Source organism: Callorhinus ursinus, unplaced genomic scaffold (genome assembly GCF_003265705.2).
Source record: "Callorhinus ursinus isolate GAN/ISIS: 27379988/994484 unplaced genomic scaffold, GSC_fseal_2.0 scaffold51, whole genome shotgun sequence".
NCBI classification, from domain to species: domain Eukaryota; kingdom Metazoa; phylum Chordata; class Mammalia; order Carnivora; family Otariidae; genus Callorhinus; species Callorhinus ursinus.
The window spans coordinates 4,230,375-4,253,975 of record NW_027397113.1 but is presented as its reverse complement, the minus strand read 5'-3'; the positions used below and the strand labels follow the sequence as shown (position 1 = coordinate 4,253,975).

The 23,601-nt window shown below is 38.2% G+C and overlaps 1 protein-coding gene across 3 annotated transcripts in view; it reads left to right on the top strand.

Annotated features, from left to right (window-relative positions):
- KDM2A (lysine demethylase 2A) overlaps window positions 1-23,601 on the top strand; it is a 111,259-nt gene that overhangs the window by 2,201 nt on the left and 85,457 nt on the right. The window contains exon 2 of one of the 3 annotated variants that reach the window (XM_073883414.1): window positions 5,760-5,782. The exons of 1 other annotated variant lie outside the window; for it this stretch is intronic. The gene's annotated coding sequence lies outside the window, so the exon portion shown is untranslated. One more of the 3 variants, XM_073883413.1, reaches the window with a different exon arrangement.

Below are 23,601 nucleotides of genomic sequence, written 5' to 3'. Positions count from 1 at the left end.
GCACAATAACTATTTTGTTTCCATTTGTGAACCTACTGTGATTAAAACTTTTCAGGTGGCTTTTGTGTATACCAGAGGAGAGACTATGTATTAATATCTCATTTGGTTTTTAGGCCAAGCAGTTAGAGCCTTAATATTCATCCTGTTTGGAAATGGACTTATATGTAACCTTAACTTCTATGGAAACTGTTGTAAATCAAAGGATTTTGTGGATTACTTCATGACCGGGATTACTAATTTTGCAATACTGACACTGTAATAAATCTGATTAAGTTAGATTAGAATGTAAATTTTAGGGGCAAAACTGAGGAACGTTAGTTCTGTATCATTTTTGTAGATTATGGTATGTCAGGATTTGTGGCTTTGAGCTGGGAAGTAGAACTATGGATTTTTATTTTTTTTATTTTTTATTTTATTTTTTTTTAAGATTTTATTTATTTTTTTGTGAGAGAGAAAGCACAAGCAGGGGGAGCGGCAGGCAGAGCAGGTAGAGGGAGAAGCAGGCTCTCTGCCAAGCAAGGAGCCCGATGTGGGACTCGATCCCAGGACCCTGGGATCATGACCTGAGCTGAAGGCAGACGCTTAAGCAACTGAGCCACCCAGGTGTCCCTATGGATTTTTATTTTTAACACAAGTAACACTGATAAGTTTAGAGGGTTGGTGGGGATTGATTGAGAAAGGGTAGAATGCCAGAAGTTCTGTATTTTGTATTTTGGGAAGGAAGTATGAGATACATCTTGTTGAAAGAAATTTTTACTTAGTAATGATTTGGAGGGAATTTGCTTATATGTGCATATGAATATTTGTTCCTTTAAGCCCTATTTTCCGCTTGAAGTTTCCCTATTGGGGTTCAAGAATTTGATTTTTGCATCCCTTAGTCAAAGAGAACTTTATTAATATTCTCACCATATATTCATTTGAGAAATTTGAATTTGTGTCTTTAGAGTAAGGTATGGGGAGAGCCAAAGAAAACCACCATAAATTCCTTTAGTAATCTTCTAGGTCTCTCAGTTCACCAAATTTCACATAATACAGACAATTCTTTGGCTCTGTGTTTTAGACTGAGTTTGGAGGAAAACAATGATTCTGTAATCATTCTCTGATGATCTCCACTCTTTTTGAGAAAAGGCTACTTTGTTTAAACGTGACTGTTAGAAAGGTGTGGAGTGCATTGGCAAGTATATCCAGCAGGCATATGTTCTGGCAAGACTTATTCCAGAGATTTGCCTCTTGTCTCCCAAAGCATGTATTGAGAATATAGTTCTTTAACATTTAGAAATAAACTACGGTTCTTTAACTTTCAGAAATAAACTATGTATGTCAGTAGTGAAATTTTGTATGCTTAGGGTTTATTTTTGTTTTGACATTTCTTAAACTTTTCTTTGGTAACATAGAAGAGGATGCTGCAGAATTCTCTTCCCAGGTGGTTATTCCCAGCTATATGGGGATTCATTTTTATCATGTCAGGCTTGTAGAATTGTTGAGCTTATTGTAAGCTCAACAATACATTGTTGTGTATTGTTACATAAATACTAGAGGGATCTTGGATCTTGGGATCCAGTCTTTCAAAGGAAGAACCTTTCATTCAGCCAGAAAAAGTTCACATTTTTTAACAAGATAGGGAGGTAGTAGTGGTAAGGAGATCCAGGGAATCTGTGACTTTTGTTCTGGTAAGATGATTTTTTAATTGTAAAGTGATTGCTACCTGTTGCACACATTAACCCTTTCCATATCTAGCATATTTTTTCTTTTGGTTCATGTGCTGTTGCAGCAGTGTTGTATTAGAGGGTACATCAGATATTTGGTGGAGATCTTTACTTGGAATTTTGGGTAATTCTGAAGTTTAGGGTGAGTGATATCTGTTTTTCTTTCTAAGAATTACATGACAAAATTATATCTGAAGTGTAAATTCTTTCTGTAACATAACTTTTGATAAGAGCATATTGGCAGCTTATTTGAGTGACAAGTTTGCCTACCAAACTTTTAATGTCTGTCTCTGTGGTGAGTCCTCATATTACATTGATAATGGCTAATTTTTATAGTAGTTCACAGTTTTTTAACACTGTGTCTGTCTTTAAAGGAGGTCAAAGTGTAGAACTTACTTTTGTTTTGCAGTTATTGGCCATAGAACATAAAGTTTGAAAGAGAGACAAATGACAGGTTTGCTTACTTAGCTTAGTGATTAAAATTTGTGTGGTCTCAAACAATATATATTTGTCAAATTGAATTACTTAGTACGTTGATTATAGTGTTATTAAATGTTACATGTTGTTTTAGGGGATAAAACCTAAATGGTCGTCCCTTGTGATATACCTCCAAAATAGCTTCTTGAGAGAGAAAATGGTATCAGTATTAAAAGTCTGAGTCCAGACTCATTTCGGAATGACTTTTTTGTATTTAGGATCTTTTACCTATCTTAAAAAAAAAAGTTGTATTCTTACTAGTAAGAATACTATTAAAAACTGAATAAGTTATTTTAATGCTTCTTACTGATAAAGCTATTTCAAGTGCACAGACTGAATTTGGTAAATTTTGATATGTTTATATCAACTTTGTGACAAGTCATTTTTTAAAGTCAGAAATAGCTAGTTTAAAAAAAATGGCTTGCCTCTTGCCAAACTCTATTACATGTAGAAGAGAATTTTACCTTTGAAGTTGGTGTATATGTATAGATTTGGGGCATAAGCTCTACTTTCTGGAACTAGAATGCTTGTTTTGCAGTGTGGGAAATGAATGATGTTTTACTATTCTTAAGCAAAACATAGTTTTGTTTTGTTTTTTAATGAAAAGATTCGTAGTTTTGTGTATGGATTCCTAGAACAAAGCCAGACAGATCTCTAAGGCAAGTTGATGTACCTGGAAAGGGTATTCAAGTGAGAGGGATAGAAGCTTCAGCTTCGGTGATGGGTGGGTATGTGGTTGTCCTGAGGTAAAGATGATTTATTTCTGTATTTTTAGTAAATTTAGATGGAGGACCTAATTGAGAAATATTGACAAGTACTAAAGATGGAACTTCTTTTTTTCTTCATTTGATTTCAGCAGCCAAAGTGTTGGAGTAGTTGTAGATGTTTGTTTCTGTCCATGTATATTTAAGTATTGATTTGTAGGGAATATTCAGCATAATATCTTACAGTTACTTAATCTAAAATGTTAATTAGATCCTTAGCAGTTATAATTGATGATCTTTTAGGTTTTTGAAATCATACCAATTCTGAGTAATCCTTATTGCATAGAAAATCAAGGGCAAAATAGCATGCATCAAAATGCTTACGTTAATATTTCTGTGCTATGTAGTATCGTTTTAACTTGGGACTTTTTTCATTTTTATTGGAAAAGATGATCTTTGTTATATATTTTAATACACTGGACTATGATATGTGTCCTTAACTTGTATAATATATTGTACATATCATTAAATTTAGTATGGAAAAAATTCATTAGCTCCTGCCAAAGGCAGTTGTAGAAACAAATGGACACCTAAATCAATGTAAAAGAAAGTGAAGACCATATACTTCAGGGTAAAAGAACTTATGTAACCTGAATATTTGTTTCTCTTGAATTCACCCAAGTCTAGTAGTGTTACCTGAAGGAGACATGTTGATTTTCTTGAGGATTCAGTTTGATTGTCAATCTCGATGATGAGATGAAGAGATTTTCTAAAGGATGTTATACTATTAGATGTTCAGTGCTGTTTATTTCTTACATATGTTTTTCTTTGAAATAGCTAAATCATTTATCTTTTGTAAGAAACTGGGGCACTGAAGCCGTAATGATACTCTCACCATTCTTTGGGTTACACTTAAAAATTGTCTTCCCAGATTCAGCAGCGATTACCAGATTATCCCTTTTACAAACAGTCCCACTTTGAATGACCCCACTCTCAGTAAGGTCTTTCTGACCAGGAACGGACTAGGCAAAATAAAATCCTAGTTTTAAGCCGTATTTTCCCTAGCACGAAAGTGTCATATTGTTAACAACTAGAAAAAAATTATAGGTGGTCTAAATTGTTGAATTTGTTTATTTGTATTTTTCATTAGACTTAACCTTCAATCTGTGATGGTGGAGGAGTACATTGTTCTGAGTGTTGCAGCCTCCTTCCTGATGATGTAGGAAAAACTTGTTGCCCATTTTTGGGTGATTCAAAATGCATATAATGAGGGAGCTAATTTTTTATTCTTATGCATCAATCTTCCACAGTAAGCTACATTTTGGGGACCCATAATGAGGACTGTATTTAAGCCCTATCACTTTCTCTTGTTTTATTTTGCTGAGCACTAATCATTACCATACTTGTTTGTTTTGTTTGTGCATATCTCTCCTTTGGAGTGTAAGCTCCTTGAGAGTTGGGACTTTGTTTTGTTTATGGTATATACTGGATGCTTCGAATAGTGCCTGACACATAGAAAGTGCTCAATAAGTAGCCTCAAAAAGAGAGAAAGTACTCCATCTACAACACAGAAAGTGCTTGATAAGTATCTGTTGATATTGTTGAAAGCCCTGATAAATACTTTTCTTTGCTACCAGTTTCTTGAGGGCCAGCAGTAAGTCACTGGAATGGAGGAGAGTTTGTGTGTAGGGATGAGCAAAAATATCTGGGTATTAGGTCTTGCAGTGTGCATAGAACCAGAAGCTTTAAGCTATGACAGAAAAAATTTATACTTAACACACATGCCAGATGAACACATTTACAGTATTTGGGCCATTAAAACCAATGAAGAAAATGTCTAGTTAACTTTAAAAGCTCAGTCTGAATTTTAAGTTCTTCCCTTAATCCTGTGTAAATCTTCTGTTTCAAGGTTTTTGCTGGCTTTTAGACAACCTTAAAGTTGTGAAGTTGCTAGTGATGGTGTTTGTGTTATTCTCAAGTCTTCGTTTTGGCCATTAAGCAAGACAGATAATTGATAATATTTACTGTATACCATATAGAGAAACATGCCATTATTTTATATCTTTAAAATTTTTCTTCTTGGGGTGCCTGGGTGGCTCAGTTGGCTAAGCAGCTGACTCTTGGTTTCAGCTCAGGGTCCTGAGATTGAGCCCTGGATCAGGCTCCACATTCAGCGAGGAGTCTGCTTGTCCCTCTCCCTCCCCATCTGCCTCCTCCTACCTCTAAAATAAATAAATAAAATCTTAAAAAAAATTTTTTTTTCTTGGTAAATGGACATCCTTGACTAGGTTTCATTAATTTGCCCTGTGTAATCTCATTTTTGGAATAATACTATATTGTCACATTGTGGTTTTACATCAATTCAGTATTTATGTGCTGAGTACGAGGCTAGGTTCTCTCATACCCATTATCTTGTTTAATCCTCAAAACTGGCCTGTAAGGTAGATGGTATAGTTTTAAATTTTAATTTTTTTTGTTATGGAAATGGAGTTTTTAGTCTGTGACTTGCCCAAGATCACCAAGTTGGTGAGGGTGGAACCAGACCTTGAACCCCATGTTTCTTGTGTTATTTCATACAGAAAACAAATGATACCCGTTTCTGTCGTAGGGAGTTGCAGACTGAGTGCTTTCTCTTTTTTTGAGACTACTTTTAAAATTTCTTCCCTTACAGATGTCTGCTTAACATCCTAAATGAGATAGCTACAAGTATTTGACAGCCAGTGTTTCATCATGTTAGGAAAAGGTGGCACATTCTTTTTGTGAACTTTGAATTTACTGCACTTGATCTATTAAAACAGCAGTATTTGTGTATATGTCAAGCTTTTTATTTATGCATGTCACTCATATAATTGTTTTCTGTTTTAAATTTTAGGTTCTTGGGGGTTTTCTCTATCTGTGAGTACTTGGTAAAAACTTAAACCATAAAAAAAGACAGCAGATAGTGACCAAGCGAGTGGTTTTGGCAAATACAGTGGTGAAGGCCTCCTTCAGGTAGGTAGAGAGGAGGAGGGAAGAGGGTGGCCTTGCAGGAGGTAAAGACAGCATAAGCTTTACTATGGAATGGGATGCTTATAAGGCCTAGTCTGAGGACATTGACTAGATTCATAGGACTAAAGTAGAAGATTTGTTTTGGGAGGCACCGTTGATAATATTCGGAACACATTTTAAACAATTATGAAGGCCAGGTATGGAAAATAGAGAGTCATTGGAAGTTGTGGTTTGTTTTTAATCAAATAGTAATTTGATCAAAGTGGTGTTTTAGGAATAATATTTTTGCAGTTTCAAGTCAGGGGTGTGTCCAAAGGAATCTTGAAGTAAGTTATCTCCTAAGGTATTAGGTACCTGATCTCTAGGACAGTGGTTCTTGAAGCGTGGTTCCCTCACCAGCAGCCTCAGCATTATCTGGGTATCTGGGAACATGTCAGAAATGCACATTTGGGGGCCCTGCCCTGTATTTACTGAATCAGAAACTCTGGAATTGGGGCCCAGCAATCTGCGTTTTAACAAGCCAGGTGATTCCAATACATGCAGAAGTTTGAGAGCCACTGTTCTGGGGTATAGTTAGTGGAAATGGAAAGGAAGGGAAAGTGAAGGACTGACAAAACTTGCTGACTGATGGATAGCAGCATGTTATGGAAAAGAGTTCTTGATTGAGGATCATGAGTGCTGAGTCCTAGTATCAACTTTTATCACCAGCTGTTTTGAACAAGAGAACTGACCTGTCATGGAAGGAGTTGTACTTAGTGATTTCTGAGGATTTTGGAGACAAATGAAGAATTAAGGTGGACTCTGGGATTAAGTCTGCATTATCAGCAAGATCAGGAGGGAGTTTTGAAAAGGAGAGGAGAGGACATTGGGTGGATGTTTTAGAAAAGTGGAACAGACTACTTAAAGTAGGCGTTCTCAGCTGGGTGTGATTTTTTGCCCCCTTGGGATATTTGGCAATATATGGAGACTATTTTTTTTTTTTTGAGACATTTTTGATTGTCAGACTAGGGGAGTACTACTGGTATTCTAGTGAGTAGAGGCTAAGGATGCTTCTAAACTATCCTAAATGCACAGGTCAGCCCCCCACAGCAGAGGGTTATTGGGTCCAAAATGTCAACAATGTGAGATTGAAAATCCCTATTTATTTATTTTTTAAAGATTTTATTTATTTATTTGACAGAGAGAGACAGCGAGAGAGGGAACACAAGCAGGGGGAGTGGGAGAGGGAGAAGCAGGCTTCCCGCTGAGCAGAGAGTCCGATGTGGGGCTCAATCCCAGGACGCTGGGATCATGACCTGAGCCGAAGGCAGACGCTTAACGACTGAGCCACCCAGTCACCCCTGAAAATCCCTATTTAAAGAGAAATACCCAGTAGATAGGTTCTGTGTATGTTTCCATCCTGGTTTTCTGCTGTTAATCTTAGAGTTTTAAGTTTAACACAAAACATCTCAAAAACACTCTCAGATTTCCTTTCGCAGGGCTTTGCTCAAAGTAAGCATAAAGGGTTTTGTTGTTGCTGTCAAATTTTCACAAAACTAAATGGTATGGAAAATCCTCCACCAAGGTGCAGATTTATTACTCCTTTTAACTTATCCTAAAGCAACTTACTTGGATAACCAGCGTAAGTATTCACTGTATTGATTACAACAAGAAATTTCCTTTTGATATTTTCTCTGAAGGATAGAAAAGTGAGTTAAAAGTTGTGGTATTGATGTGAGCAAATATTGAAATACAGTGAATTGTTCTGTAGTTCAATACCCTATGATCATTTTTAAGAAACAGCTTCATGAGCTGGTTGTGGCCCTCAGTGTGAATTCAGTATGTAGCCTCAACCTTAATCCATCTCTTTGTATCCCTGGATCTCAGAAGTTAGAAAGTCTGTCCTGTCAGGGCAGTAATCTGGCCAACACTCTTGCTTCTGACAGTGACCTCAAGAGAATGTAGATTTATAAATATAGTGATCACTTAAAGTACTTTTATAGTTTCCAAATACTTCTCTGTTTCTTGTGTCTTTTGATCATCTTAATCTTCTGATCATCATAATTCTGGGGGGTTGCCAGAACTTGAGGTTGGTGCTACCATATTGCACAGTTCCAGCAGGTGCCATTCACATATCTTAATCTGCTGAAATATGCCCTTGGAGTTGTGTGGTGAATAACAACAACAAAAAATTGTGAGCCTTTTTGGGTGGATAAGATAAAGGAAGAGTCACCCCGTTTATTTGAGACAAGGTAGGAAAAAGCCCAATCTGATGGATAATAGTACACATTAATAATAGTACACATTAATTAATTGAGTATATACTATGTGCCTGGAACAGGCACTTTACACATTTTAACTAACTTAATTCTCGGCAACCCTTTGAGGTAGGCTCTATGATTCCCATTTTCTGGTTTGGAAACTGAGGCATAGTACAATTAAGTAACTTGTCTGAGGTTATCCAGTTAAGAAGAGAAAGAGTATTCAAAGCGGGTAGTCTGGCTCCCAAGCCTTCTAAGCTATACTGCCTCTTTTTTGATTTTGTTGGAGGACAGTTTGTATATGTTTTGTTGATGAACTTTGGGTATTCCCCAGGTAATACTTTCTCATTCGGGAGATTCATTCGCATAAATGTTTTTTAGGTGCTTCTACTGTGACAGCTACTTTACTTGGGCCTTACTTTTTTTATAACTTCCAAATACTGTGGTTTCAAGTAGTGCTGAGTGCTTTGAAGAAATTAAGAGGGTGATGAAATACAGTTGACCCTTAAACAAGCGGGGGCTAGGGGCCCTGACCCTCTACACAGTTGAAAATCCACATGTAACTTTTGACTCCCCCAAAACTTAAGTACTCTATTTTGACCAGAAGCCTTCCGTAACATACACAGCCAACAAACGTATATTTTCTGTGTATCAGAAAATATCTGCATGTAAGTGAACCCATGCAGTTCAAACCAGTGTTGTTCAAGGGTCATCTGTACTTGTTAGGGTGAGGATTGTACATTGAGATTGATGGTTACTAGGGCTGCCTGAAAAGATGGTATTTTGTGACTGAGACCTGAGTGGTGAGGAGCCATTCTTGTGAAGTTCAAGGGCGTAAGGGGACCAGATCTGGGTCAGCAGAGCTCTGGCTAGAGGGACCAGCTAATGCAAAGCCCTGTGGTATGAATGAGAAAATATTACAAGCGCTTAACTTTGTGTCAGACGCCATGCAAAGCTCTTGGGATACAGTGATGAGCAAGACAGGCATGGTTCCTCTGTTGTGAAGCTTCCAGTCTGGTAGGGAAGTCAGTAATTAAATACTTCTGTTAGTAATGTCAATTATAGTTACGCAAAGGACTACAAAGGTAAATATAGGATGCAGTGAGAATATATGATAAGGTGACCTAATCTAAATTTCGGGAGTGGGAGGAGGCATCAGAGAACACTTTCTCTGAGAAAGCTTTTAAAACTGAGACCTGAAGGATGAGTAAGAGATAACCTGGCAAGGAGGAAGTGATTAGCATATGTAGAAACCCTGAGGTTGGAAGGAATCTGACCTGTTTGAAGAACCTACCAACCACACAAAACCAAAAGAGCTAGGGTAACTGCAGAGAAGTAAGTGGAGGAGAGACTTAAAATCTTGACAAGGTAGTCAGGGGTCAGGTCAAGTAGGGCTTTATTCTGAAGACGGTGGGAAGGCACAAATTTAGCAGAGGAGTAATATATATGAGCTAATAACAGCTGCAGCATAGAGAAAGGATCAGAGAGGGAGTGAGAATGGATTTGATGATGCAAATTTGGAGGCTATTGCAGTTATTTAGATAAGAAACGATGGAAGTATGGTTGAGAATATGGATAGTGGAATTAGGGAGGTTTTGAGAAATACTTAGAAAACAAAATCATAGGACTTTGGTTCCTTGGATGTGTGGGAGGGTGACTTTAAGGGGGTAACACGTAAGCATGACTCTCAAGGTTTTCTTATGTGAATGGCTTGTGGTAGTAATAGCCCTTTTATTGAGAATAGGGCACACTGAAGGAAGAGCAGGTATGGAGATTGAGGGGATGAGCATAAGCTCAGTTTTGAGCAAGTTTGGACAGATTGAATGTGAGGTACTTGTGAAACATCTGGTAGAACTGTTGAGTAGGTAGCAGACTATGATTCTGGACCACAGGAAGGGCTTTTTGGCATATACCTGTGTCTCGTTGGCATATGTATGGTAAATGAAGTTGGGTAGACATGGAGTAGCTTACAGAGGGAGTGAAGGGGGGCCAGAGAGGTATGAGGAAAATCAAGAGAGTACTGATGTCTTGGAAGCCAAGGGACTGTGGTAATTACTGTTTATCAACACTGTGTTAAGTGTTAGTGTGTTTTTATTCATTTAAAACACTTGTAACTATGAAGTAGGTGCTTTCATTATCTCAATTTTATGGATCAGGAAAATGACATAAGAAGGGGCTATATAATTTGTCCCAGACCACCAGATAATAACTGGAGAGGTTATTGGTTTTTGAACCCAGGTTTGTCTGGCTCCAGTTTGTATTCTTTTTTTTTTTTAATTAATTAATTTATTTATTTGAGACAGAGAGAATGAGAGAGAGAGAGAGCACACGAAGGGGGGAGGGTCAGAGGGAGAAGCAGACTCTCTGCCGAGCAGGGAGCCCGATGCGGGACTCGATCCGGGGACTCCTGGATCATGACCTGAGCCGAAGGCAGTCGCTTAACCAACTGAGCTACCCAGGCGCCCTCCAGTTTGTATTCTTAAACAACATTTCATGGTGTAAAAAAAAAAAAGAAGAGGGTAGTAGTCAGCTGAGGTAGATGCCACCCGGAGGCTGAGTATATTGAAGACGGAGATTTTCATTGGATTTGGCAACATAGAGGTTAATGCTGATTTTAAACATGAGTTTCAGTGGCATTTGGAGCAGAAGACATTTTTCAAAATAAGTGTGAGATTAAACAGAGACAGTGAATGAAGAGAAGTTTAGAGAAGTTTGGCTGTGAAGAGAAAAGGGGAGCAGGTCACAGCTGTAAGTTAAAGTGCAGAATCCAGAGAAGGTTCTCTCAGGTTTTTGTTTGTTACATTTTGTTTTAAGTTGGAAGGGACCACTGCATTTTTTTTGTTAATGGTGTTATCATCTATTATTCCTTCTTCTGTCATCCTTCATATTTAATCAGTAGCTAAGACTTGATGGATTTCTCATATTCATATTTTTTAAAGATTTTATTTATTTATTTGACAGTGAGAGAATGTGAGAGAGGGAACACAAGCAGGGGGAGTGGGAAAAGGAGAAGCAGGCTCCTCGCCGAGCAGGGAGCCCAATGCGGGGCTCGATCCCAGGACCCCAAGATCATGACCCGAGCTGAAGGCAGATGTCTAACCACTGAGCCACCCAGGCGCCCCTCTCATATTCATCTTTATGTAGTTCTCACTACCACTCCAAACAGTTTGGACTCTAGTCTAGACTATTGTAGTAGCCTCTTCCTTGGATTTTTTTTCGGGGGGGGGGGGCGGATATTTTTACCATTATTTCTTAATACTGTGCTTCCAAGGTTCTGATCATGTTGTTCCTGTCCTCCGTAATATTCCCACTCTGTAAAGTCAGTGGTGGTGTGGGTAACTTTATTTTTAAATTTTTTATTAAGTAAACTCTACCCCTAATGTGGGGCTTGAACTTAAAACCCTGAGATCAGGGGTCGTATGTTCTACTGACTCAGCCAGTCAGGCACTCCTATGAACTTTAACTGTTCATGTGTGGGTTAGTGAAAATAAAACTTAACCTTTTGGAAATTTTTTTTTTTTTTTTAAGATTTTACTTATCTGTCAGAGAGAACACAAGCAGGGGGGACTGCAGGCAGAGGGAGAAGCGGGCTCCCCGCTGAAGCAAGGAGCCTGATGCAGGACTTGATCCCAGGACTCTGGGATCATGACTTGGAACTGAAGGCAGACGCTTAACCAACTGAGCCACCCAGGCGTCCCTGGAAGTTGTTTATAAGTGCTTGGTTAACTTGAAGGGTTTTGCCATTGTAGGCACAAACTCCTTAGCCTGATATTCAGGCCCCAGTTGACTACTACAGTCTTATTAGTTACTCTTCTTTTTTTTTAAGATTTTTTTATTCATTTGAGACAGAGAGAGAGAGAGAGAGCATGAGCAGGGGGAGAAGCAGACTCCCCACGGAGCAGGGAGCCCGATGCGGGGCTCGATCCCAGGACCCTGGGATCATGACCTGAGCCGAAGGCAGATGCTTAACCATCTGAGCCACCCAGGTGCCCCTTACTAGCTACTCTTAATTCATATATGTTCCAGCCAAACCAAACTACCTTCTTGTTTTTTTTCTACACACTTGTGCTATCTTGTCTCCCTGTCCCTACCCTAGTTCTCATCTTCTAAAGCCCATTTGCAATACCGTTTCCTTAGTCTGGTGTATTGAAAGCAACCTTTTCTAAATCCTATTCTTTTTTTCTCCCTACCTCTTATGATATCTAACTGGATACAAGATAGAAAATTTAATTGTCTTTATTATATGCTCCATGAGGATAAGTCATGACTTCCCTGGCACACACATAACGTAATACCATTTATATCATTGAGACTCACATTACTGGTTGGTTAACTTTTCATGAAGACAAAGTATAATGTAATAAAATTAATCTACTCCATTCTGTGGTTCAGTGCTGACAGTTACCAGAAGGGTGATGGTTAGGGCGCCTGGGTGGCTCAGTTGGTTAAGCGACTGCCTTCGGCTCAGGTCATGATCCTGGAGTCCCAGGATCGAGTCCCACATCGGGCTCCCTGCTCGGCAGGGAGTCTGCTTCTCCCTCTGACCCCCCCCCCCATGTGTGCTCTCTCTCTCTCATTCTCTCTCTCTCAAATAAATAAAATCTTTAAAAAAAATAAAAAAAAAAGGGTGATGGTTAGAACAGAATCAAAGAGAAGGAGAGGCAAGGAACAAAAATTTGCCATATCTTGTTCTGGTCGTTAGAGAAAGGAGGAACAGACTACTTATTTCTTGAGACCATCTAGCTACCCTTGCTCTTATACTGTGTTCACTGAGCCACTTTCATAATTAGTTCAGTTCCCCTGTTTGTTGATATTGGGAAATGGGCTTCCTGGATAATAGGCATGAGTATTCATAGTCTGTGCTAGGCGTGGTGAAGAAGTTAATTGACAGTCCTTTTGTCTTGCAGAGTTGAGTAGTAGCCTACCAAGATCCCTCCTTTGAACTTTAAAAGGATACAAAATGCCCATTTAATAGTAATAGTGTCTACAAACACTCTTTATGTGCGAAGGTTTGAACATGGTATATAGAATAAGGTACTATCCTCCAGACCTTTTTCTTAGGGAAGCATTTCTTTGACTAGATCTTCCAGTTACAAATTCTTATAGTATAGTATAAAATACCTCTTATGCATAACACCTATCAAAATCGCAACTTTATATTTACTATATTTACTTGAATTATTGTTGACTGTCTGTTTCCCTTTCAGATTGTAAGCATCATTAAAGCCTGCTATGATGCCTTTTCTCACCGTTTTATCCCCATGCTTGGTACAGTATCTGGTCCACAGTAGGTGCTAGATGGATTTTTTTTTTTTTTTTTTTGGTGAATATGCATCTCTAAAATGCTCTCCCTGCAGCCCTATTGTGTCTTCTTGGTAAGCTCCTAATTATTTTCCAAAGCCTGCAGACAGTCTTCTCTTGAGTTCTCCTCCACTTTATTTAATTTATTTATTTATTTATTTTTTAAAGATTTTATTTATTCGACACAGAGAGAAAGCACAGGCAAGGGGAGTGGTAGGCAGAGGGAGAGGGAGAAGCAGGCTCCCCGCTGAGCAGGGAGCCTGAAGCAGGACTCGATCCTAAGACCCTGGGATCATGACCTGAGCCGAAGGCAGTTGCTTAACCAGTTGAGCCCCCCAGGCATCCCCCTGAGGCACTTTATATGTATTTCTGTTGTGGGACCACTTTGTGTTGGAATTATTTGACCATGAGTCTTTTCATCCAGCTAGAGTAGACATCTTTTTTTTTTTTAAAGATTTTATTTATTTATTTGAGAGAGAGAGAATGAGAGATAGAGAGCACGAGAGGGAAGAGGGTCAGAGGGAGAAGCAGACTCCCCGCTGAGCAGGGAGCCCCATGCGGAACTCGATCCCGGGACTCCAGGATCATGACCTGAGCCAAAGGCAGTCGCTTAACCAACTGAGCCACCCAGGCGCCCTAGAGTAGACATCTTTAAGGCAAGGATCATGTCTTAATTTAAGTGTTCAGAAAAATGTCTATTGAATTGAACAAAATGTGTTGTGCACTTCTTAAAATACATAAATCTGTATAATATAATAACTGAACTCTAACAATGGGAATAACCGTAGATTAGTAATCAGGAAGACTGTTATCCAAGCTTTATTTTATTCATCTGCAAGGTCTTTCTCAGTTCTGATAGTTTAAACTAGTTGTTTTCAAAGTGTGCTCCTTACCACATCATCTGGGAGCTTGTTAGAAATGCAGATTCTTAGGTCCTACCCCAGATTTACTAAATCAGAAACTCTGGGAGTAGCTGACTTCAACAAGCCCACCAGGTGATTCTGGTAGATGGCAAAGTTTGAGAACCACTGGAATTATTTTAGCAGTTTTTCTGTTTTCTGTGTGTTCCCGAAAACTATAATTAACTACCTTAATTTAAATTTCAGAGCTTAAAAGTTATTTTTAAAGCCTTTCTTCATGGTGTTTTCTACCAGTTGAATTTGTGGACATTTTTTAAACTGATCATAGCTGTATAGCGATAGTGTCTGAATCAGAGGCAGTCAGTTCAGAAGTATGTGAAAACTGCTTAATGCTGCTTGCACAAAGCAAAATATGTGCATGTGTATTTATATCTGTATGAATGCACCACACACACACACAGACACACACACACACACACACATGTGCTTTTCTATCAGTAGAAATTTCTCCATGATGGGTGATTGAAGGAAGGGAAAGGTAAAGTACAGGCGTTTATGAGGTCGACTTCAATGAGTGGTATGGCAGAATAAGACATATCAAAAAGTGGAGGTAGCTTTTTTGCAGTAGCAGTTACACATATTCATCTCCTGTACCAAGGAGCTTATTTAATTTTATTTCTTTTAATTCATGTATAGTTAACATATAGTATTAAATGAGTTTAAGGTGTACAATATAGTGATTACCAAGGAGCTTTCTTAGCAATAAATATTTGCCTCAGTGTTACCTGCCGCAGGTTGTTGTGGACTGAAAAGTGCTGATTGTTGTTACTCATTGACTTCCTGTAGAGGGAGTTGCACACTTTACTGATAGAAACCATATAATAGCGTATCTCAGATGTATATTTTCTGCTTGGCACCATGCTAAATGCTTCATATGTGGCCTACTTCCACCATTGTTGTTTTGGCTTAGTACCTTGAGTTTAAATTTACTCTCTGTTAAATGGAATCTTTTAGAAATGGAATTCCTAAAAAGAACTCCTTTAAGATACAGTGTTGCTGCCTAGTTGAAAACTTCTAGGATTTAGTCAACAGTATCATTTGTTCCATTTACCTTTTGTACCTTTAGTTATAACACATCTCAGACTTTCTAAATTGAAGAAACCTGTTTTCTTTAGTCTTTCCTTACATGGAAGTTGCTTCTTTTTTTTTTCTTTAATTATTATAATTGCCTTTCTCCACATCTTTTCTACCTGTTAACTGTTTCTTGATGTGGTTATCAAAACTATAAGAATTATAAGTTCAGAAATTTTGTCCTTTTTGGTTTTGTGCTCATTTATTCAACAAACATTGTCAGGCTTACTGTTGGTGTTTAATAAATATTAGGTATACAGAAATGAATATCTTGTACCCTGTCCTCATACTCTGATAAGAGCCATATAAACAAATAATTATGCTATACTGTGATAAATGAAATTTAGGAAGTACAAAGTACAGAGGCAAGAGAAAGGAGGGAATGACTGAGGAAGAGATTCAAAGAGGAGGTAACTACTAAGTTTGGTATTGGAACGTTAAGTATTGTCTAAGCAGGTCAGAAGGCAAGGAAGGAAATTCCAAGCAGAGGAACCAGCATATCCAGAAGCAAATATATACGAAACAGCATTACAAGATCAAAACAGCATTGCCAGGAGTTGAGTGTTACTGGACCATAAGAATGGGAGGGAATCTGAGATGTGAAGAGTCAATCATGTAAAGTTATACGTACTTTTGCAGTTGGTAATGGGGATACGTTAGAGGAAGTGTAAACATGCGGAGGCTTGATTATATTTCTTATTTGTTTTATTTTTTATTTTATTGAAGATTTTATTTATTTGACAGAGAGAGACACAGCAAGAGAGGGAACACAAGCAGGGGGAGTGGGAGAGGGAGAAGCAAGCTTTCCGCTGAGCAGAGAGCCTGATGTGGGGCTCGATCCTAGGACCCTAGGATCATGACCTGAGCCGAAGGCAGACTCTTAACGACTGAGCCACCCAGGCACCCCTGTTTGTTTGTTTTAGAGAGAGAATGAGTGAGTGAGAGTTCGGAGGAGGGGCAGAGGGAGAGAGAGAGGCTTAAGCAGACTGCACTGAGTGAAGAGCCTGACTCGGAGCTCAGTCTCATGACCCATCATGACCTGAGCCAAAATCAAGAGTCAGAGGCTCAACCGACTATGCCATCTGGGTGCCCCTAATTTTGATTTTTTTTTTTTTAAGATTTATTTATTAGAGAGAGAGAGCAGGTGTGCACATGAGGGGAAGGGAAGAGGGAGAGAGAGAATCCTCCAGCAGACTCCCCACTGAGTGTGGAGCCCAACGCAGAGCTCAATCCCGGGACCCTGAGATCATGACCTGAGCCCAAACTAAGAGCCCCTTAACCGACAGAGCAACCCAAATGTCCCTAATTTTGATTTTTTATGTTAATTTTTATGTCTATGGTAGTATATTTAATTCACCAATTATTGAGTGCACTTTATGAAAAACCCTACCAGAGATTCTTGGCTGATGTCATGAGGTATCAGTATAGATTTGGATGACTTTTTATTGAGTATGAATGAATGAATATGAATTACTTATTTTTCTGGGCCTTTTACCTTACCCAAGTCAGAGGCTAATCATATAACATTCATTCACTTGGCTTGTGAGCTTTCCCAGTTTATCTCCCTGTGTTCACAGTGTTACCCCCATGTTGTCTTCTGTGTCATTTATGAAAATATTAGGAACCATCCCAAACATTATGTTATGGAGGACACAAACAGTTGGGGAGATCCATTTTCTTCTGTACTTTATTTCTTCGTTTTTTACCAGTTCTTCATATGTGACACAAAATTATTCCAGATTCTATATTTTAAAAATTCTGGGGGTGCCTGGTTTGTTCAGTTGGTAGAGCATGTGACTTTTGTGATCTCCGGGTTATGAGTTTGAGCCCCACAATGGGTGTAGAGTTTAATCAAAAAAAAAAAAAAGCATTGTAAAAATTTTGTACAAAGCCTTATTAAAGGTTTTTATAATTTAAATAAATTATATTTTTTGCATTTCTCCCTTTATGGAATCCATGTGGCCATTATAATAGCACATTCAAGAAAGCCCCTCTTGATACTTGTGCCATCTTAAGTCAAGTTGGAACTTTGTACCAGCCGTGAGCGAAAGCAGAATAGGAATTTCTAATGCCATGGTCAAGTGTGTGTGGTGGTTTTAGATGAAGTAAGGCAGCACATCTCTGTGCCTCTCAGCCTTCCCTGTGTAAGAACAGCCTTCTCATTTTTCATAAGTTGAGAATTTTCTAATCACCTGATGTATCTCCTTAATTTGATGATAGACTTAGTTTTAAGACCCATCTGAAGGGGCGCCTGGGTGGCTTAGTCATTAAGCATCTGCCTTCGGCTCAGGTCATGATCCCAGGGTTCTGGGATCGAGCCCCACATCGGGCTCCCTGCTTAGCGGGAAACCTGCTTCTCCCTCCCCCACTCTCCCTGCTTGTATTCCCTCTCTCACTGTGTCTCTCTCTTTCAAATAAATAGAATCTTAAAAAAAAAAAAAAAAAACCCATCTGAAAACAAAACTATTGGCTAAAATTTCTCAAACTTGTTCTGTTGTAATAATCATTTGAATGACTGTGTATACCTGCCCATATTAGTAAAATTCATTGGCTTCTGCTAAAGCTCTAATGGGAATAAAATGGCAAGCTGATACATGTCCATTTGAATCAAAATCTGTTCATTTCACAAGCATCTGATAGGTTCATTGCCACAGGACTTTACACCAGAAGCACTGGCTTAGCTGTGAAATAGCTTCTATTCAGTTTCTGAAAAGAAGTTCCTTTGGGTATAATGCTTTTTTATATGCTGTTAAAGTCTAAAAATAGTTTATTGGCTCGTTGTACTAAGGGATTAATTGATATTAAAAAGACTCCTAGAATTGTAATTAAATACAGGGATAATACAAAAGACTTGAGAAAAATTCAAATAAGATTTTCCCATGGGTAAAATTTTGTTTACCTTTTTCCATACTGATCAGTCTTTTGGAATGTAATAGTGATGACTCTTCCACAGTTTATTAATGTTTTTGTTTCTTCCCTCAAATTTGATAGAATCAATTTTTTTTTTAAGATTTTATTTATTTATTTGATAGAGACACAGCGAGAGAGGGAACGCAAGCAGGGGGAGTGGGAGAGGGAGAAGCAGGCTTCCCGCTGAGCAGGGAGCCCGATGCAGGGCTCGATCCCAGGACCCTGGGATCATGACCTGAGCCGAAGGCAGACGCTTAATGACTGAGCCACCCAGGCGCCCCAGAATCAGTATTTTTAAGAGGACATTCCCCCCTCTAGTGATAAAAGTTACATATGCCAGTTGTGAAAAATACAAGAAAGTCACTCCTCCCAAACTTAACCAGCATCACCATTTTAGCATATCTTCTAGTTTTTTCCCATGCATAAAAGTATTTTATGTACCTGAGATTATGCTTGATATAATTTTATATCATTCTGAATTTATCACTGTCATTTACATGTCACTAAAAACTCTTGTGAAAGTTTATACTGTGGACTCCTCTAGTTTATTTGCTCGTTTTTGTGTTATCGGGCATTAGGTTATATTCACTTGGGAGGGGCATTCAAAATAAAAACATGGTGAACTTAATTATGTATTTGTTTTTCTTTGAGTATATCCTTGTTCCTTAGAAGTGCAGTAATTGAGGTTATAAACATTAAAAAACTTATGGAAAAATTTAAACGTGCACAAAGTAAACAATGGTGTAATGAACTCTATACTTAATCACCAACTGCAAAAATCATTGACACAAGGAACTCTTCTTTCATCTGTGTCCTCCACTCCCTCAGTTTTGAGTTAAATCCCAGATGCATTTATTTATTTCATCTATAAATACTTCAGTTTTATATATCTAAGTTTTTAGTAAGTCAGTAGTAAAAGTAAAACTTACTATTTGTGAAGTATAATGCACATAACAGAAAAGAGCATAAAACATAAACTTATTATAGTTCAGTGAATGATCACAAAATGAATACCCTTGTAACTACCACTCTGTCAAGAGTTGGAATTGCCACCACCTGAGAAGCTTCCTCATGCCTCTCCCAATCACTAGTTTGTTTTTCTTCCCCAGTGGAGACTTCCAGCACTATAATTAGTTTTACTTGATTTTGAGCTTTTAAGAAATGGAATAATACAGTGTATTCTTTTGTGTCTGGCTTGTTTTACCCAACATTGTGAGATTCATTCATGATGCTCTGTAATACAAAGACTTTAAAACCATAGCCACATTACCAGTGTCACAGTAAAACAATGAACAATTTCTTTTTCTTTTTTTTTAGATTTTATTTTTAAGTAATCTGTATACCCAGTGTGAGGCTTGAACTTATAACCCTGAGATCAAGAGCCTCATGCTCTACTGACTGAGCCAACCAGGTGCCCCTGAACAATTTCTTAATATCTTTATTATTCAAATTTCCCAAATCTTTTTTTTTTTTTTTTTAGTGGTTGGTTATCTCATTTTTCAGACAAGGTCCATCCATATGTTTTGGATGTTGCTGTGTGTCTGAAATCTCTTTTTTTTTTTAAGGTTTTATTTATTTTACAGAGAGAGACACAGTGAGGGAGAAACACAAGCAGGGGGGTGGGAGAGGGAGAAGCAGGCTCCCCAGTGAGCAGGGAGCCCGACATAGGTCTCGATCCCAGGACCCTGGGATCATGATCTGAGCCGAAGGCAGTCGCTCAACGACTGAGCCACCTAGGCACCCCTCTGAAGTCTCTCTTAACGTATAGGTCGCTTCTCCCCTTTTTTCTTTTTCTTTTCTGGTGGAAAAATGTGGTCACTTGTCTTAGAGAGTTTCCCACTTTCTGGATGTTGCTGATTGTGTACCCATGATGTCATTTTTTTAAAAATTGAGATATATGTAATGTACATTAGAATGCACAGATCTTGTGTTCAGTTTGGTGAGTTTTGGCAGTGTAGTCGCTATTCAAAACAGTATACAGAGAACATTTCCATCTCAATGGAAAGTTCCCTTGTGCCCATTTGCAGTTAGTGTCCCTTTCCATCCCTGTATCTGACTCGTATCACCATAGATAGGTTTTCCCATATATATGTGGAATTATAGCAGGTTCTCTTCTGGGAGGGGCTTCTTTCATGTAATAATATGTCTTTGAGATTTGTCCATGTGTTTTCATAGTTTGTTCCTTTTTATTGCTGAATATATTCTATTGTGTATGTATACCATGATTTGTTTATTCTCTTTTTGGCGGACATTTAGGTGGTTTTCTGTTTGGGGTATTATGAATAAGGCTGTGATAAATATTCTTATGCAAGTTGGTATGGACATGTTTTCATATACAAAGCCGTAATGGCTCCATCATATGATAAATATATGTGTAACTTTAGAGATCGTTAAACTCCTAAAGTGCTATTCCATTTTATACTCTACCCCACCAACAATGTATGACAGCTGCCCTTGCCCCATATACCTGAGAGCATTTGTTTTTGTCTTGTTTTTTTAAGATTTTATTTATTTATTAGAGAAAGAGAGAGAGGGAGGGAGCGAGCAAGCACCAGCAGGGGGAGGGGGCAGAGGGAGAAGCAGACTCCCCGCTGAGCACGGAGCCCAATGTGGGACTCTGGGATCATGACCTTAGCTGAAGGCAGATGCTTAACCAACTGAGCCACCCTAGTGCCCTCATTTGGTTTTTGATATTGGCCATGCTAGCGAGTATAAAGTAGTATCTCATTATTTTAATTTGTATTTTTCTGATAGCTAATGATGTTTAATGCCTTTCCATGTGCTTATTGGTCGTTTGTATATCTTCTTTGATGAAATGTCTATTCAGATCTTTTGTCCCCCTTTTTATTGGTTTGTTCATCTTTTAATTGTTGATTTGTAGATTCTTTATATATTTGGATACGAGTTCTTTCTTGGACGTATGAGCCACAAATACTTTTTCCAGTCTGTAATTTATCACTTTATATATTAATGCTATATTTTGGTGAGCAGAATTCTTTTTTATCATTCTTTTGCTTTTATGCTTGTTACATGCTTTTAAAAATTTGATCCCTAGAGACAGCCTTTTGAGGGGGAATATGGTAGTGTCCTCATTTTGCTCATTAGGAAAAAGGCCCGAAAAGGTAAAGAGACTTGTCTTAAAGTTACATAACTATTAAGTTGTAGAGCAGGGCGCCTGGGTGGCTCAGTTGGTTAGGTGACTGCCTTCGGCTCAGGTCATGATCCTGGAGTTCCGGGATCGAGTCCCACATTGGGCTCCTTGCTTAGCGGGGAGTCTGCTTCTCCCTCTGACCCTCCCCCCTCATACTCTCTCTCTCCTCTCTCTCGCAAATAAATAAAATCTTTGAAATGAAAAAAAAAATGTTGTAGAGCAAAACCTGGAAACCAGGTCTTTACAGGTTGAATTTCTTTCCATTACACTACATTCTCTCTTTCTCTTTTCCCATTAACTGAAAATGATACTGTGCTCAGCTATTTTCTCTTTTCTTAGAGATCTGTGCCCTCTTTTACTTTGGGCCTTTGCATATGCAGTTCTTTTGAATTGAACACTTTTCCTCCTCTCTTTAATTCTGTTTATCATTCAAGTTTCAGCTTAGATGTTAGTTATATCCTTTAGGAAATTTTTGACATCTCCCTCCTTTCCTGCTAGATAAGGTTCTCTGCTTCTCTTTTCTGCAGATAGCAAAATATAACGCGATTGTCTTTCTACTTATTCTCTATAGATTCTGAGGGCAGGAGCCATGCCACACTTAGTAACCAGCATATTGACAGTGTCTGGCACATGGCAGATGCTAAAAAAATGTCATGAATTCAATTAAATATAATTATTTCCTGGGGCACCTGGCTGGCTCAGTTGGTGGAGCATGGGACTCTTGATCTCAGGGTCCTGAGTTCAAGTCCCATGTTGGGGTAGAGATTACATAAAACAATAATAATAAACTACCTTAAAATAAATACATATATATGTACATAAATACATAAATAAATTTCTCTTCCTGACTAATTGTGATAATTTTTTGTACTGTGTACTTAAACCAAACCCTATCATGGATTTAGTTTAGCATTTTTGTGTAGCATCATGAGGTTCCATTTGTGATTGTTGAATTCCTGGAAGGATAACATTTTAAAGTAAGGGTTACAAAAATTATTTTTTATTCCCTATATATGTAGGAAGTGTTTAAAATTATTGAATTTGAATATTTGACTGGCTTTAGGAAGTTTTCTTTACCCATCTACTTTTTTTTTTTTTTTTTTAGAGAGATCGAGAGCGAGTTGGGCGGGGGAGAGCGAAGAGGGGGGAGGGAGAGAGAATCTTAAGCAGGCTCCATGCCCATCATGGAGCTTAATGTGGGGCTCGATCTCATAACCCTGAGGTCATGATCCGAGCCAAAATCAAGAGTCGACAACGGACTGAGCCACCCAGGCCTCCCTTTACTTTATTTTTATCCTTTCACTTTTACTACTGATATTGTCTTAAAACTTCAAAGTTAAACTGTATAATTGCCTGAATGATATTACATCGGAAAAACTAATTTCTGAATTTCATAGCTACTGTTTTTGTCTTTGAACAGCAGGCATTGATTCCATCTTTCATTCCTGAAGAATAGATAGATTCTTAAAAAGTAACTTGAAGAATTTATCGAAGTTGACAACTGTTCTGTGGTTAGATTAAAAAATATTCTTAGGAAACATACACTTAAGTATTTAGAGGTGAAAGAGCCATGGTATACTACTCTTAGATGGTTTGGGGCTAAGTGAGAAAAATATATATATACATAACCCCCATATATATCCACATATATATGTACCGGCAGTCTTCACTTTGCATGGTAGTGTGGGACTATAAAAATGAGTATGCAAGCTGAAACCACACAAGATGATCAACGGGAAAAATTATGAAGTGACCTTTTAAATTTTTTGTTAAAATATTAAAAAAACTATTTCATTGTTGGTTATAAATGTATGAGGAAATGAAAAAGTAGTAAAGCTGATATTTGGTATACTTCTTTATTTAGGTACACTAATTTAAAGGATTAGAAACATTGAATATTAAAGTGTTTTAGGGGCACCTGGCTGGCTCATTCAGTAGAGCATGTGACTCTTAATATCTGAGTAATGAGTTCAAGTCCTGTGTAGGGCATGGAGCCTACTTAAAAAGCAATCAGTCAGGGCACCTGGGTGGCTTAGTTGTTAAGTGTCTGCCTTCGGCTCAGGTCATGATACCAGGATCCTGGGATTGACTCCCACATCGGGCTTCTTGCTCAGCAGGGAACCTGCTTCTCCC